The sequence below is a fragment of the Haliaeetus albicilla genome, chromosome 6 (assembly GCF_947461875.1).
Source record: "Haliaeetus albicilla chromosome 6, bHalAlb1.1, whole genome shotgun sequence".
In the NCBI taxonomy this organism is placed as follows: Eukaryota; Metazoa; Chordata; class Aves; order Accipitriformes; family Accipitridae; genus Haliaeetus; species Haliaeetus albicilla.
Genome location: NC_091488.1, coordinates 45,945,871 through 45,963,217, shown reverse-complemented (window position 1 = coordinate 45,963,217; position 17,347 = coordinate 45,945,871). Strand labels below are relative to the sequence as shown.

Here is a 17,347-nt window from a genome sequence, read left to right as displayed (position 1 = left end):
GCTTGGGTTCTCATTCATATGCATTTGTATTTGCAGAGAGAGCATACTCATAGAGACTGAATCTGAAAGGGCACCCTCATATTGCAACTTCTTAGCATCCCTAATGTCAATGTCACTAAGTAAGAGATCAGTGCAATTCACTTATCCATGCTGCAAGTATGATGTTTCTAAAGTGAATAAAGAACCTACAATCTGATCTAACCGACACTGCTTTGCTGCAAGCATTCCAGATATCCTGTACTCCAGCCTGCTGCACCCTTTCAAAACTGCCACCTTTGGTTTACTGGACTCAAAGTGAGATAATTCATCTTAAAAAAACAATGGAGAGTGTGGGGAAAAGAGAAACAATTCATGCTATTTAAACATGGACATTTTGTTTCTCCTTTCTGTCAAAGGATGAAGGATCCGGTATCTTGCACTGCCAGCGAGGGCTCACTAGAAAAGCCTGCCCTGTGTGGCTAAAAGCATAGGTGACTGTACTGCTTGCAACAGATATATGTTTCCAGTGTGGACTTAAATCCAAAGGGATCCTCTGGAGGAACCATACTAGGGATCAGAGGTATTGAAGCCATGACCCCTGGCTCAAACGCAGCCTGCTCATAGTGTCGTAGCATCCCTGCGAATAGCTGACAGTAGATCTGCCTCACCATCACTTACTGAAAGGACTCGAATCTCTCCTAAAGCACAGTATTAGAGTAGGGCAGTCAAAGACCTAATTAGCAGTGGCTGCATCAGGGAATGGAAGGTGGAAATGAGGCTGAGCACAGCGCAGGGACACATTTCTCTTTCACACAGACCCCGTACGCTGACCCCCAGCAGCCACCCAGAGTTCACCTTCAGCACCCGACCCAGACCTCCAGCCTTAACCCAGGTCTCAGAGGGAAGGCTGGACACGAAGCTCGGTGCTGTTGTTACATCTCTGATAGATGTGCCGCAGTACGTAGCTGAAAGCCTGACAGTCGTGCTCCCCAGGGGCACGCAGGCTTCCAGCATCAGCGAGGTGAAAGGCAGCTGCCATTCGCCCCAGCACCAGCTGGAGAAGCCACAGCAATGTGTAAAGAGTGTCAGCAGTGAAAGCCTCAGGGGCGAAGAGGGAAAGAAACGACATCACTGTAATGGAACCCTTCCCTGCCTGTCTGTCTGTCTGTCTGTCAGCAAGGACTTCTGAGTCAATAAATACCAGTCAGAACGCACAATTCCTGCTGACCTGCAGTCCCCCCTTCATCTCTGGAGAAAATAAACATGGGCTGTGGGTGCTGAGCTGCTCTGCCTTCTTCAGAGCCTCCATTGTATTTGTGTTAGCAGCGTTTCAGCCAGCAACACTGGGCAATGTTCACTTGGTACTCCCAGGAACTTGGAGAAACTCCCTGGTTATTATGAGATTACCCCTTCACTGCAAAATAAACGGTTCTTTACAGATACCCTCTCAGGGTGTTCCCTCACAGATGTCCAGGAGTCAGGAGGGGTCAGGACAGGAGGGATTTGACGTTGTGTATAAACCCTCTCGGTGCAAGCTGCAGCCCCTGGAACAATGCCACTCACTGTCCAAAGCATCCCTGGGAACAGGAGCTGTCTCTGGAAAGCCCAAAGGCGGCTCTCTGTCCCACCCCTCAGCCCGCAGCAGCACCTTATGCGTCTGCAGGCAGCTCAATATCGGCTGTGGAAGGGAGCTCCTGATTGCTTCTGTCTGAACAGAAACACCAGTTGCCATATCCCAGTTTGTCCTGTTCCTAGGGGAAAGTGTTTCGGTCTGGGATTCTCTCAGAATCTTATTCCATCCCTCATGCTTGCTATTTGCTTGGGGGGGGGGGGGGGGGGGGGTGTGAAGGGACAGAAATGTCCCTGTTTCTCAATTTTCTAGCAGCAGTAGCAGACTGCCATTTCATATTTGGTGTGGCCATTAAAGGGGGTGAGGCATAATTTGCCCGTGGGCTTCACAGGTACTTGATGACAAGGGAGTGATTCAAACACTGTCTGGATTGTGTTCCGCTTTCTCCAAATTGGACCCTGGTGGCGACAGATCCCTCCAGCCCTATTCTCCAGGACCATGATGCTGCTTGCTACTAGCCTCATCCCGTTCCCAATTTTCAGTTCCAGATTTTCTGTACCCTGTTCTTTGAGACCGTAAGCACATTAAGGCAGGGGTTGTTTTACACAACGCCTGGAAAACACCTGATACACTGAGACGCTCCATCGGCAGCTTACTCAAACTGCTTTTCCTCCGTCCTTCCCCCACTCCCTCCAGACGCTCAGTTAAAAGAGAAAAAGATTTAAAGGTATTCCAATCTGGCAGGGAAGGTGCAGGATTATTTGTTTGCTTCTTTGAATTTAAAGAGAAAGATTATTACTGCCAATTTTTGACAACCGAGAACAGAGGGGATTTTCTTCAGAAAAAACAGAGTATACAAATATTCTAGCAGGTTTCAGGTCACTTTCACCCCCCCACTAATTGGGGTCATTCTGAAAGCCAAGGCTGCTTCGCAATTTGCAGAATTTGCTTTCTGTATTTTCACCTAGAGCACTGTTGTTTACAAGGCAGTCCTGCAAGCCTGAGAAGCCATCCGAACATCACACCACATGATGATGAGCTGAGCTAGTATGAAGGCGAGACATGCTTCACCAAACGTCAGACAGAAGAGTGGCCCAGCAGGACACAAGGGTGGAGAACTGGTCTCACAGGTGACGTGCACAAGAGCGCGTGGCAAAAGGCGTTCAAGAGAAACCTCTCAGAGGAAAGGGCAGAACATCAACCATGAGTGGCGTGAGCTGGTCCGGGGGGCACAGTCTGTTCTGCTGTGCAGTCGGAGCCCCTGCTTCCCACAGCTCTGCGGCCCATACAGAACTTACTTACTGTAAATCACACTCTAGAAGTCATAGCTTATATATTTTTAAAAGCTTCTGACAATTGCAGTTATGGAAATAACTGTGAGAACCTGAGCTAGGGGTAAAACACTGCAGTGATGTAGAGCTGCCTCAGAGCTGGAAACGACAGTTCTCGCAACACCTTCTTGAAGCATTTCAGTCACAGCTTCATTAACTCATTTATTCTGCAGCAATGGAATTTGGGACTTTCCCGTAATGTGTAAATACAGTGTTTTACCAATATCTGTAGTCAGGTATCTGACATAGGTTTCTGGCCAGCTTGCAGGCCAAATGCACACAAAGCCAGGGAACAGGCTCTTCGTGGCAAGGGAGGCAGTCCTGGCACATGGCAGCAGCAAGGCTGAGGACTGTGATCTGATAAGCTGCTGAAGCCAACTACAAGTTAACTCTTTCCCAGGCACATACTGGAAAAAAAGCCCTGGGCTATGCTTCTTGAAACAATACTTCACTAAACAAAGGCCCGGAGATAGATTGCCTGGAGACATTGTGAGGCCAAGAAAAGATAAAAGCTTTCTTAAAAGAATGGTTGAAAATATTCATTGCCATATTGTGGTGATGACTATTTTCAGCAGATATGGGCCACAGCTGCACATGTTTGTGTGAAGAAAGGAAGACAAGAATGAAAGGATTTTTTAAATATCATTACCGTTTGGTCCCATCTCATTACAGAATACACAGAAGCTGGCTTTGCAAAGGATGCATTCTTTTGAATCCTTGTGGCTTGGAGCCAGAGCTAAGGTAACTAGTTGTTAATTAATTTAAGTCATTAATGAGATACAGAATCTAACTCACTTTACAGCAGTGTAGGTCCTGGCCTATATGCTATACCAGGTCTATGTACTGTATAAATAGCATTAAGTTAAGAAACTGTTAACATGGCAAAAAGTCAAACATTCGGATGTTAAGGATCATCAGCAATAAGCCTGACCTTATTTCAGCCCTATCTATGAGCTACCTTACCGTCTTTAATTATAGAACCACATAACAATTTTCCATTGGATCTCTGTTGAAGATCCTGTATACTTGAGGTCTTCTTTTATACTCATTGTTAAATAGGTGGGTCATGTCTTATTTACTGCACATCATCCAAACTCTGCTCTGAAGCCCGAATCATTAATTTTCTAGTTGGGGGGTTTTTTTCTGTTATATTTAATTTTTGAATTTCCAATGTGCGGAAAATCCTGTTCTCTTTCTGGAGACAAGCATCTGAGGTCCATGCCTCTCCCCCATCATGTTTCCAGTCCTACCTGTAAGCCCCCCACCCTTTCTCAACACATCAGGATATTGAGCCCAGCAGCTCTTTGTCCCAATGTCTTCGTTCCCAGTACTTCAGTCCCAGCTCCCTACCTTCTGCAGTCTTGTCAGAAAGGTTCCTTCTCCTCTCCCATGCTCTGTCAGACAAACACTGAAACCACAGCAGAGGCAGCAACACCATTCATCTCCTGTGCCCTGAGACACAAGACCACACCACATATCCCACTGCTCCAGTGGGAGAGAAGGTTGCCGTCCACACCTGGGCTTGAGAATGGGCAGATATCCCTCAGAGAACATGCATTCCTAATGTCTTTGTGCGAAGTGGGACTTTCTGAGGCTCATAACTTGAGTAAATGTGGGAAAATTTTCACGGAAATAGGCAAGTATACATTCCTGACATCAGAGGGATCCTCCGCCCCAACTGCTGATCAAAAGACAAGTCTTTCATCCAGATTAGGTAGGGATTATTAATTCTTACTGGTATCCCTTTTAGGGTTTTTTTTAGCATATACATGAGAATAAAGTCTCCCTGATTTTTTTCTGAAAATTCAATTAATTATTTTTCCTTCCTTTTTCAAAGAAAGGGGAGAAGAAGGATGTAAGGTACAGAGATTAATCCCTGACATGGGAAATTTCACCTAGTTTATTTCAAATGTAGCAAAGTTCATACACAACTGAAAACAAGGCATTATAATGATGTGGCATAAATTTTCAACGTACTTAATTATAAATGTTTCCTTATACGTTGCCTATAATAATCAGTTTCCAGGACTATTTCTGTTAAACAGAAACCAAAACTCTGTTTTGCTCTCATATTGATTAAAAGGTGTGCTAAGATCTTGCACATATTTAGTCAAAAACTTGTTAATAATCCTTCCTATGTTGTATTGAAAATGTTCAGCGCGGTCTGAGCAACCTCTTCAACTGAATTCCCACAGCCAACCCACAGCCATCATAATGCAGAGTTTTACCTTCCTGTCCCAATATACATGACACAGATAAAACCAGAGCAGTACAGCAGGGTGCCCAATACAAATTAACCAGGGGATCATTAAAGACTCCAAGCTATCAGCTTGGGGACTCGCCTTCCTCTCCTTCTCCTGCCAGCAGCCCATCCACCTTCCCAAGCCCCACGGCTGCTCTCCTTCAGCCCCTTGTCCCCACCACCATGGCACACCTTGGTCTCTGCCTGGGGTGGGCAGTTGGCCAGGGTCCATGCCAAGCAGGTCACCTGGAAAATAGGCTGGAGAAACATGGGAAACCATCGTTTCTCATGCTAAAGAAAGGAGTGACCAGAAGTGAACGAGCAAAATGCTTATGTCCCTGACTCCTGTGACACTATGGTCAGGGTGAGCTCCAGCTCAGTTTTTCATCAGTCTTAGCATCAGGGTTGAGGACCAATTAGAAATTTGGATTGCCTTCTCCCCAGTAAGGCCGGAGGAGAAGGAGATTTTTCTGGCCTGGGTGAGGTGCTTTGAAAGGGGACCTCACGGCATGTTGATAGGGGAGCCGGCAGTTCTGCTGCTTTGGTGGTACCTGTTTTGTGGACAAACAAATGACTTCAGTTTCCAATGCTGTCAATCTGGAACTCCTCATCACCACCAAATTAATAAAAACATCTTTAAAAAGTGATTAAAAAACATGTAAAAAGTGCTAAGTAGCCAGCAGTCTGGCCCTTGAAGCCCAAGATCGGATGGTAGAGAGGGAGCAGGGGGTCTCTTTCTCACCTAGGTAATGATTATACAAGCCCCATAAGGACATAGTTAAATCAAGTTTTAAGAAGACTGCACTTAAGAGGGGGAAAATATGTCAATCACACTTTGCCTTTGACAAAAGGAAATTCCTTGAAACTGAGAATGGGGAGAGAGCGGGAGGGAGAGTGTCTCGTCATGTGGGTGGCCAGGAAACTGGAGGCCAGAAAAGTACGAGAGAGAGAAAGAGTAAGAGACAGGGGGGAAAAAAACCCACCAGACTGAATTCTAATCCAAATGCTGTGAGGCGTTCACACCAGGCCTTGTGAGAATATTAACAAGGTTACAGGAGAGGGGCCTTTAGCCTCGGGAATTATTAGTGAATATGGAATTATATTTGCGCAAACACAACCAGATGCAAGCAGCTAAATGCTCTGCAGATGTGAAAGGAGACGGAGTGTGTTCCAAATGGGCAGCAGCTTCGTGTGTTTTAACCCTCCATCGTGGTGCCTGGTTGCCTGAGAGGGCTGCTTTTCTGAAATGGCAATGGGACAGGAGGGACAGGGTCTTCTTTTCTATCAGAAATTCAAACATGGGTACACTTTAGGGATTATTCTTCCCCAGAGCCACTAGCATCTCCCAGCTGACTGACTATCACCCTGAAGAATATGTCCTGACTACATACTTTTTTCTCTCTGTGCCTTAGATTAATTTCCTGCAAGTTTTCATTTTTCTTCCATTTTGCCATGTCTTTTTCTAAAATCTCCCTCTGTCCTCCTTCCCTGTTTTTCCTCATCGTTTGCTCTCTCTGGTTGCATTGTCTAACTCCATCATGGCCTGAGCAGTTAGCCCATACGCACAACATAGCAGGCTGTTTCCATTAGAATGAGAAATTGATTACAAGAGCCAGGTATTTCTTTGAAGTAATCCTTTTTTACTACAAACAAAGTCCCGCTTCTTGAAATATAGTAAGATTGAACAAGAATCCGTTGCTTTGCTCATGATCCCAGATCTGCTTGCAGTCAGGGCTCTGCTCAAAAAGCTCCTTCCTTTGGCTTGCTTTCAAGGCCATTGTGTATTCACTTCATTTCTCGTACCATGATTTTTGGGTTTGCTCCCTGCCTGTTTCCCTCTTGCTTTCCACTGTTTCATTCACTCAGATCAATCCTCTGACCCTGCATTCAATGTTTACTTTGGGCAGTAGCCTCCATTGGTTGTTATTACTAAACACAGGGTGTTCCCTCTTTTAGCCAGCGTGGAAGGCAGTGAGCACACCTAGGACCCTGAGTGGGATGTATGGATGATTTGAAACCAAAAAGCTGCCTCTCAGCTCCCAAACTCCCATTATTAGGTGCATAATACCAGTAACTCAGTGTCTCAGTTGAGAATGCAGCTTCATCGTTCTAGATGAATCACTACTTCCCAAGTTAATTACAGTCCCTACTCTGAAGAGGAGAGAACATATACTGCATCTTTAAAGACCGACTTTATCAATTTAAGTACAAAGCCACTGAAATGGCCGTAGGCATAATTATAAAGGCTTTTAGTGGCACTCTGTGGCAGGCTTAAGACTTCTGCTGAAGAGGAAATTTTCTGCTATGAAGAATAATGGCAGCAAGTGACTGTTCATCCTATAGAATTGTAAATGTAAAAGTATGGAGATCTGGAGCCTTATGTACATGGGATTTTAACAGATGACAGTTTGACTTGGGTGAGTATGCTAATTGTGATTTAAATTACCTGAATGGTTTGAATTCCTATTAAGATCTTGCCCATTTATTTCCTTGAATTACAATGCTTGTTTTCGAAAATAATCACAGCATTCCTACAGTATGGCTTGTGCAAAATTATTGATGATGTATGCCCTTAAATTTCATCATCCTTTAAAGTATTTTCTATCACTGAATGCGTGTTTTAGAGGCAATTAAAGACTCTAGAGTCAGAGCAGAATCTTCAAACTCAGGCATGCTTTACTGATTATTCTTTAGTCTGTATGAAAAACACAGTGTACTCTCCTTAACAGTACAATATGTGTGGTTGGATTACAAAACAAATTTTTCAGTAATTTCAAAGATGTATTTGAATATATTAATTTGCTTAGAGATTAAAAATCAGGCATTTAAAAAAAATGGACCACCCATTATTAGATCTCTTTTTGTCTCCTATCTTGGTAAAAAGAACACAGACTCCAGCGACTCAAGAGTGTATGAGGTAGGAGGTTGCCCAGTGAAAACAGACAGTGGAAAAATAACACATCTTCATAGACGAAACGCTTATTATTCTGTGACAAAAATTGCTTCCTATTAAAGCTGTCAAATAAGGATTTTGGTCTCTTAGTATTTAAGGGGAAGTCAAGGCATCAACGGGAGAGAGCAGCAAAAAGGACTTCAACCTCCCCTGCAGAACTGGCTAAAAGCTCTGCTAGCTCCCGCATAAGTGGAACTCACTGTAACCTTGCACGAAGACTTTATTTCACTTCCTTCTTGTAATTAAGCTGGTTTTGTTTGGGTAGTTTTCCTGTTGCATGTAATCTTGTTTTCCCCTCGGGCAGGGCCCAGAGGCTGCTCGGTGGACCACCGCCTCCCCTGAACGTGGGTCCGCTCCCCCGTGCTCCGGACAGGCTGAGAACGGTGGCGGGGCCTCAGCTGGTGGCCACGTTGAGAAGGCTTTTCCCCATTGTTCCCAACGGGGTCTGTGTTTTATGATGCCTCACAGTATAGGCAGCCACCATCTCCCCCGAGGGCGACGGCAGTTTCTGTTTCATGGAGAACAATGGATGATGGTGGCCAGTCCAAAAGGGAACAATTCTGCATGGGGGAAAAAACAACAACAACAACAAAACAACTTTTAGTTACAAAAAATAACAGCAAGTATGGCCATTCATACTAAGCATCTGGGAGGAAAGCACCTATTGTGCCAGCTCCTCTTTATAGACAAGCTGAGAGGGAGGTGGGAGGCAGCGTGCTCGTTTTCTGCACCGAAGGGGAAGCCAGGAGCACCCTCCCTGGAGGAGTGATGGAGGCGAAAGCGGACATGTGGAGACAGCTGGCTCCAGGCTCGTAAGCAGTGTGGGCAAAATCGTATTTCACTGCCCGGAGGAGAAGGGGCAGGGTCACTTCTGCCATGAGAGGGAGGAAAGAAAGGTGAGGAGATGAGGCAGAGGGCTCGGGGAAAAGTCATGAAGAGCTGATCAGTCACTGCCACCACCACCAAGAGGCCAGAAGAGCTGGAGACGTGGACCGATGCTGCTCGGCTGTGCCGCTCTCCTGCCCGGCCCGGCCAGGGCTGGTGCCCACGCAATGCCCTCGCTCCCTCAGCAGCGGCGGTTGGCCTGGCTCTCCGAGTCTGGGGCATAAGAAAAGCAAAGCGGCAGAGCGGGGAGGTTTTGCTGTCACCCCCAACCAACCTGATGCTCTGGGCAGCTGGTGACTCTGCCTGAATTAAGTGCCAGTTCGGCAGACAAGGGGAGCGGGATGATGTAAGCCTGGGGAATTTCATACATTCACAGGATAATGCCAGGCTAAGGGAACGCAAATGAGGGGGTTGCATTTGAAGAATAATTAATGGTGGGAGGTGACAAAACAGCAGGGATTTGGAGTGCAGAAAGCAAAGGGTGCTAGAGTCTATTTCAGCAACTTTTCATTGCTCTGGTGAAACAAAGCAGCTGCAAACCCAAAGTATCCCATAAACCATCAGTGTTCCGTGTTCCCCAGATGGGAACACAATAGTCAGAGCATAGCCATGAACATGCATATAAATGGTAAAATAAAAAAATTAACATTGAAAATCTTTATCTGGGAGTGTTATTTAATATTACATTAACTCACGTGAGTGATTTTTTAGAGGTAATTATAACAACTCTGCATTTTATGTACTTCAGTCTTTCTGGTATCTAGAAATACACTTGGCTGTGCCATATCTACATTTTTGTAACATGTTTAGTTTGGTACTTCGTGACAGTCTTATTTTTTAAATTAACATAAAACAATCAGTGAAGTGTATATTGAACTGTACATTAAATGGATGTTAAATCATTACCAGTTCAACAGGTGTTAAGCCCCTGATCTCATTTTAGCAATTAGTATTTTTATTAAGTACATAGAAGAAAATAGGAAAGCACTGCTAGTAAAGTTTGCAGATGATGCACAGCTTGGTGGAATGATAAACAGGATCGCGAAAGAGCCAGTTATATACAGCTGGGTTCTTTGGTAGGAAGGGGAACACATTCAAGCGATGTGTCTGAACACACATAAATGGGGAAGGTCACACACCTGGAAACAAAAAACCTGTGTCGCTCTTACAAGTTGGGGGACTGTGGAAACCACTGACACTGAAGTTGGTAGACAGAGATCAGATGATAGAAAGAATGCAAGCTCTCAGTGCAGTGTAGCAACTAACACTGTTCTCAGATATATAAATGTTATTTATTGTTCTATCAATCTGTGCATCATCTGCAAACTTTCTTAGCAACACTTCTGTATTTTTTTTAGCAGATGGTTGAGTAGAAGCAGACAAATGATATTGAGAATAGCAACAGTATTGCGGCACATTTTGGTGCTTACCCTGAACAGAAAAGCTTGAAAAACTGAAAAGATTAAGGAGCCACAATTGTAATTTAAAATGTGTAAAGCCTATTTTATGACAGTTTTGAAAAAGAGCAGTCCATGCCATTTCTTTAAGGAAAAAAAAAAAAAAACCTCAACTTTGATTATAAGAGGTGAGATTTCTGAAAGTAAGATGTGTTGCAGCTTAAAAGGCAATGAGGTTATACAAACTAAGATTGGAAAGTGAAATTAGACTAATTTAGATTGGAAATAGGGCATATTTTTTAGGAATGGAACAATTTATAAAAATAAATCATAGGTTTTACATCAATGACTTTTCAAAAGTGGCTGGTGCCTAATGACCCCTGATTTAAATGTAAATTAGGCAAGAAGATCTCTCTGTACCCTACTCTCACATCTTTAAGATCCTTATTCCAATAAGCAGGTTGAGGGATTCACTTCATTATTCTTTGCAGAGTCTCTTCTGAGAACCTTGGACAGACACGTAAGTCACAGGCAAATGTTCACACTGTAATATATCCTCTAGAGAAAGTGAGAGAGATGTCATGCTAATTACCATTGTAAAAAGGCAGCTGTGAGGTTCTCTTACTAAACTGAACAACCAGAGTTACAAAGCAGAGGTTCAGACCGTGAGAATTCCTACCTGTTCCTAAATTTTCCAAATCTGTTTGCTTATGAGATTTTTCCTAATAGACAACTTCTTCACTTTGCCAAGCTTGTTTAAAACTTTTAGGTTTTCTTCATTTTTCTATTAATTCTAGTAATAATATTTGCAGTCTTAAGAATCTTGAATATGTTCACAGGTATGGAAATACCACCATCAGTTGGGTATACCCGAAGGAGGTTTGGCAGATGGGGGAAATGATTAGGAGAGAGAAGACCATCCTCACTAATAATGTTGCCCAAAGTAAAACTCTAGTCCATGAAACTGTTACTTGAAGACATGCTTTCACTTCAGAAAAAGTAAGAATCGCTGCTGCATACCAGCAAAAGCCTCCTCAGTGCCCAAGATGATTATGACTGAAGAACCAGTCCAGACCATGATTTCATCAAACTCTTTCCCAGATTTGTTCCAGTTTTGCATACAATTTAACAGATCTTTGGGTACAATGGGGTGAGGGAGTACATGAATCTAGTGAAATATTTTCTGGGTGGTATTTGCACTGATGCATATTAGTATATTGAAGTTTTAAAAGGAGGACATCTATGTAGGAGATAGGAAGGTCTCAGGGCAGCATCGAAAGCAATAAATTTCCTTCTTTCCAGGACTAACTTCCTGAAAGAATACCAGAAAGCATGAGAAAGTACTGTATATCTGGCCCCCAGTGCTTCTTACAACATCTTTTCTCTCCTTTTCCAGTCTTGTGTTCTTTAAAAGCAGACAGATATGGATGACATGTCAGCACTAATTTTTTTCTTTGTGAAGTCCATTGACATAGCCATTTTTTTCTGTCTGTGGATTTCATTTAACTTATAGAGGGTAAGTATGTCCATTCACCATTTCTACTGGCAGTCCCTAAGAACACTTATCTGGACAGCAATATTTGCATATAGAATTGAATTTCAGATAAAAAAAGAGAGGACTTACTAAAAGCAATGCTTATGTTATACCCAAAAATACGTTAAGCATTTTAGAGATATAGAATAAGAGAGCTCTCTGCTGGGAACAATGATCGAAGGTCTCCTCAGACACCCAAGCTGGATTAACCACCGGAAATAATAGCAGAATTGGGTTTTCTATTTACTGTAGTAAAGCAACCTTGTCTATAAACTCCTTATTGCTGCAAACCAAAGGTGTGTGTCTGGGGAGGGCAAGCTTTTCCCCTTGATGTTCCAGGACATGGAAATACAATCCTTTTTCAGACACAGATGTTTGCAATAGAAAACTTTCACTCCACTCTCTTCTGTTTTTAATCTGCTCATGACAGGAAACACAGATTCAAAATGAATGTAAAGAACACAGTCACCATAACTGATGATAATACAAAAGAACATGTCAGAAAGATTTCTTTTTCCCCAACATATTATAGGGAGAAAAGGTTTACAGATTTCAGAAGATTCTAGGTGTTTTTATTTCTCAGTGGCTACCAGTACAGTGTTTTTCCCTGAACTTCACAGGATACAGATCTCTGCAATGCTATGATAGCATCAACAGTTTCAGGATACAAAAGATAATACAACACTTCATGCTCTCTGCCAGATCTTCAGCATTCAAATGACTACCCTGCCACAGCTTCACTGAACAGACAGATGTATAAAAATGGTCAAAGATTCTTCCATAGCGTGTGTAAAATGTAAAATGAAACAGGTAAGAGTAATTGCTTCACCCTCTTCAGCCAGTCTTGCTGCTAACCTCCAGGCTCTCAAGAATTTCAAAGATGTGCTTTTAAACTATGCCAACTTGCACGTCTCAAGTGAAGTTCTTTATGCATGACAATGTGAAGGGTTTGACTGGACTCTTTCCTGTGCTTTCTGGTTGCCTGTTCCAACTTCTCTTACTCTGTTCTTCCGATCCCACCCTACCTGGTGTCCCTTCTCTAGTTTGCCTAAATCCCCCTTCCTTGCTCTTTCATTCAGGTAGTACCTTGCTAATTATATCCTTCACTTAAAAAAAACAATGGGAGCCACAGTATTTACATGGAGATTTCTGCAAATTCATTTATCACGTCGTGTGTCATGCACTCTTTGATCTGTGTCCATTTTGTGTGTTCAGACTATGAGCTATTTGGAGCAGGGGCTGTCACCTGGTGCGTGCTTGAGCAATGCATAGCACAAAGGGATCCTATTTTAGACAGTACCTGAGCAATACTGAGGCAAACAATAAAAATTGTAATTAGAATTATCCCTCCCCCAAGCTACATTAAAAAACATGATCAAACACACAGAAACTGAGAAATGACACCATCAACTCTGTGATGTGATTTTAATTTATTTCCCTCTCTTCTGCATAAATATTATGATACTGTCTCTAGCTATATGATAGCATACTATTTTTTGCAAGGGTCTTGCTTCATTGATTAGTGTTAATTTTTAAAAATATTTTTTAATCAAAATGGTGTCCTAAAACTTTCTTACTATAGGACTTTCTGTCATAATCCCTCAATTGAGTAGAAAAGTACTGATTTCCTTCTACGTTATCCTTTGCTACTTTTATCAGAGAATGTGAATGGTTCAAAAGTATTAGTGAAATTATTTTGACAATGCTGACTTGAATAGCTGTTACTCTTACTCTATTTTAAAGATGGGAGCTAAAGCACAAATACATTAAGCATAAAACATAAATCTTACATGTTAAATTAATAGACATAGGTTCTAATATTTTAGGCTGTTTCATGTTTTTAGCATATGGTATATTAGAAGCACAGTAGCAAAAAAATAGTTTTTAGCTAAGAGTGCACAGGATTTCTGCTAATTTTTCAGGTGAGGAACGCAAAATATTTTAGTACATGTGATTTTTGGCAGTGGCAAGGAATAAAGCCAGGCTTTCAAAATGTATTCAGCTTCTTTAACCATTCTTCCTTTTCACAATCTGCTGCCAACAACCAACCAACTTCCAGTTTCTATGTTAAATAAGATGAACAGGCTGTGTATAAAAACTCTCTACACATCCCTAACTAATTCCCAGGACCCCTTCACATTGTACGCCAACCAAGGCTGGGTCCTGTGTAAAGCACTGCCTCTTCAAGGCTTCATGCAAATACAAGTTTTGTGTGTTGTAGCCCAACTACAGAGGTCTTTCTACCTGGAAAAAAGAATCACAGACTTTCTGTTCTGCTCCTAGCACTATCCTGCATTTTCACTAATCACTTATTTGAGCATATGCCTAAGTCTTCTCTTAAATTATTTTATGGCTATTGTCTATATTTTTTCCTTGATTTTTCAATACCTCTTTTAAGCACAGAAACCCAAAGTGGACTTAGTATTTACTGACTGGTACCCCAGTACTAAAAAATCACTTAATTGACCATTTCAGCAACAGGACTGCACTAGCAAATAGAGTTGCTTGTCCAACACAAACTCTAGATCTTTTGCAGAATCACCGTGTCCCAGGAGACGTAGACTCATCTGAAAGACACGGTCTAGAACTCTTGTTTCTAAGTAAGTCAACGGTCAGTTTGGCAGTATTAAAACCAGAGAATTGCACTAGAGATATTTTGACTGAGTTCTGGTTCACGCTCAGCGATTAGTGGTATTTTCCTAATTTGGGCTCAGTAGCGCACATCTAAACAGTCTTGAATGGATTCACAACATGCATTGGGGTAATATGGGTAGGGGAAAAGTGTAAAGGAATCATACATGAGAAAGGTCAGAAGAGTTTTCAGCAGCAGTGGGAGATTTCAGAGGACAATAAATGTGAGCAGTGAATCTTTCTCCTCCACTAACTTGGCCATCTCTCAGGATGCAAGCTGTCTTGTCTTCTCTGGGATTCTCAAGCCAACCTCCTCCTCTTCTCACTCGCCTTTCACATTCACACCACTCTCCCTCTGCCTGCACCAAGAATATCCTGTGCTTATTCTTCTGCCCCTACTAGATTTCTGTCATAGTAGTGGGCTCTTCTTGTGTTACAGAGCTATCATAAATATTGTATTGAATTTTTTCTTTCTGTTCAGCTTGAATTTGGGCTCAACAAAGACTTCAAAGTAATAACTCAGGCTCGGTTCTGGTTAAAGAAAAAAACCCCCAATTTTAATTCAAGTTTTTACTTTGGTTTCAATTTGATTTTAAAACATGCTTTGTTTTAATACACTCCTATTATCTGAATGGTCCGAGTGATCACCATGTTTATAGCATTATTTACAAGTCTGTCAATATTTGTGTCAAGGGCACATTTCAACATAAATTATTCACTATCTATTTCCAGATAACTGGTAACAGTATTGAGTAGGGCAAAGCATGGGTCATCATAGGACCCTCCTAGAAGTCTCCCAATTCAAATTTAACAAGTACTTTTGGAGAGCTGTCAGCTAATCAGCCCTTAGTCATTTAATGTGTGCTTCTCTGGTATGTTTAATTTGAATGCTCTGTGATACTGAAGTATCTTAGGCAAAAGTCTAAAAAGTATCACCTTTTACTCTTCCATTTATTAACTCAAATTCTAATAACCTTGAAAATTAACACTAATACTTTTTAAGTAGTATTAACTATACCTTCATTCTTTAGTCTTTTACTACTGAATCCCACGTAGCTTTATTCTTCATCATTTTGCCTCAAACCAATGTCTGACTTACTGATTTACAATGATATTGTAATATTTATATTTAGTAGATGCTGAAAGCTTTCTTGGTAATTACATACTGGAAAAGAATTTGTTTTTAAATTCTTTACAACTGAAAAATTGTCTTAACATTTCCTTATCACATTATCTCAACTTCCTTTACAATTTTTAAAGCTGAATTTATATTCCATTTGCCTCTTCAGCATCCCTCTCTTCACCGTGTTACTTTAAGACAGCTCCACCTGCCCCAATTAGTCTCCAATGGAGAACAGTTCTAGTTGTGAGAAGAGGCTAAGGCATCTGTGCATTCCTCCCACCATCAGGGTTGTCACCTGATGCTCCACTCAAAGCACGTCTTCAGTCTCACATTAGTAGAGCAGCCACAGTCTCTTGTCTAATATTTTTTGGCCTTAGGACCAGAAAATCTCAAAAAATATCACCTGGACTTCTCCATTTTTCCGCTTCTTCCCTGACGTCTCCTACAATTCAACCAGCTTTGCGTGATTTTTGCATAGTTATGTTCTCAAAAATGGCTGACACATTTTTTGCTGAAACATAACACTGAATAAAAATGTCAGACAAACATGAACATTGCACATAGAAGTTTTCAGCTCAAATTATAAACAATATCTGTAGTGATGATGCAAATGATGAAAAAATTATATGTACAATTTCTGGGTTCAAGTTAAAGTTCTTATTGACTGTGCAAAGTACATTTTTTACAATTTGTATTATGGTAGAGTCTGGGGAACTAAATGAAGATTAGGCTCCAATGTACTAAGCACTGTACATACACAGTTTTAAAATTTGAAAATTGTTATTAACCAGTGCATCAAACTGAAAATAAATAAACAATTATGTAAACTTACAGTTGTTTTAGCTATTAAAATTACTTCAGGGTTTTAGTTAGGAACATTCTATGGTAATATCCTCAGTGACTAACCTTGCTCAGTACTGAGTTGACTACTGGAAATAATCACCCGTACAATGCGTAGTGCCACTGATCACCGACCTACAAGTACACCTGCTTTCCCGATTCCTGGTTTGTTTCCCCAAATCCTGCAGGAGCAGGTTCCCACAGTCACTGCCGCAGACGTTTCCAGCCCTGCAGTTGAGCCGCAGTTCACCTCCCCTGAACATCGGTAAAAAGCAACGTTGTGGCTTCCCAGCCTGGGAACTGAACTGGGTAGAAATTAACTGGGGAGAAACCCGGCACCCTTCCCAAAAGAGCCAGCACACAGGGTTTGTGTACAAGGTCTTCAGGGGCATGTTAAACCTCATTTAGAACTTCAGCGTTACTTGTTTTGGCTCTGTTACCTGGTGCATCAGAAAGGACACCTGAGGCCAGACTCAGGGACCTGCCGCGTCAGGGGTGAAAGATGACAAGAGCTGTTTCGGTCTCAGCATTCGGGACTAAGCGCAGCCGATTCAGGGCAGACAGCAGCTTTTCAGGGTTTTCTGTGGGGATTGGCTTTGGTTTGACGAGCAAAGAGGAATGAGACAGGCAGAAGCGCGAATCTTCAAGCAGGGGCCCAGCTGCGGACCTCTGAGTGGAAAAACCACTGGGAGCGGAGTCAGGCGGCCTGAGGGGAACAGGGGCCGGGGAGACCTCGGAGGTTACACAGGGGCAGGGGGGGAAACACTGCTGAGAAGGGCAATTTCAAGGGCAACCTCCACATGAGGCAGGACCCGTGGGGGGGAAAAAAAAAAAAAAAAAAAAAAAAAAGAGGCGAAGCGCT

The 17,347-nt window shown here is 42.3% G+C and overlaps 1 long non-coding RNA gene across 1 annotated transcript; it reads right to left on the bottom strand.

Annotated features, from left to right (window-relative positions):
* Positions 1-7,780: 7,780 nt before the first annotated feature.
* Positions 7,781-17,249, bottom strand: LOC138685739 (uncharacterized). Its single transcript, XR_011325164.1, has 2 exons — positions 16,926-17,249; positions 7,781-8,635 (listed from the first exon to the last, which is right to left on the bottom strand). It is a non-coding gene; the product is annotated as an uncharacterized lncRNA (long non-coding RNA).
* Between the last annotated feature and the right edge of the window lie 98 nt (positions 17,250-17,347).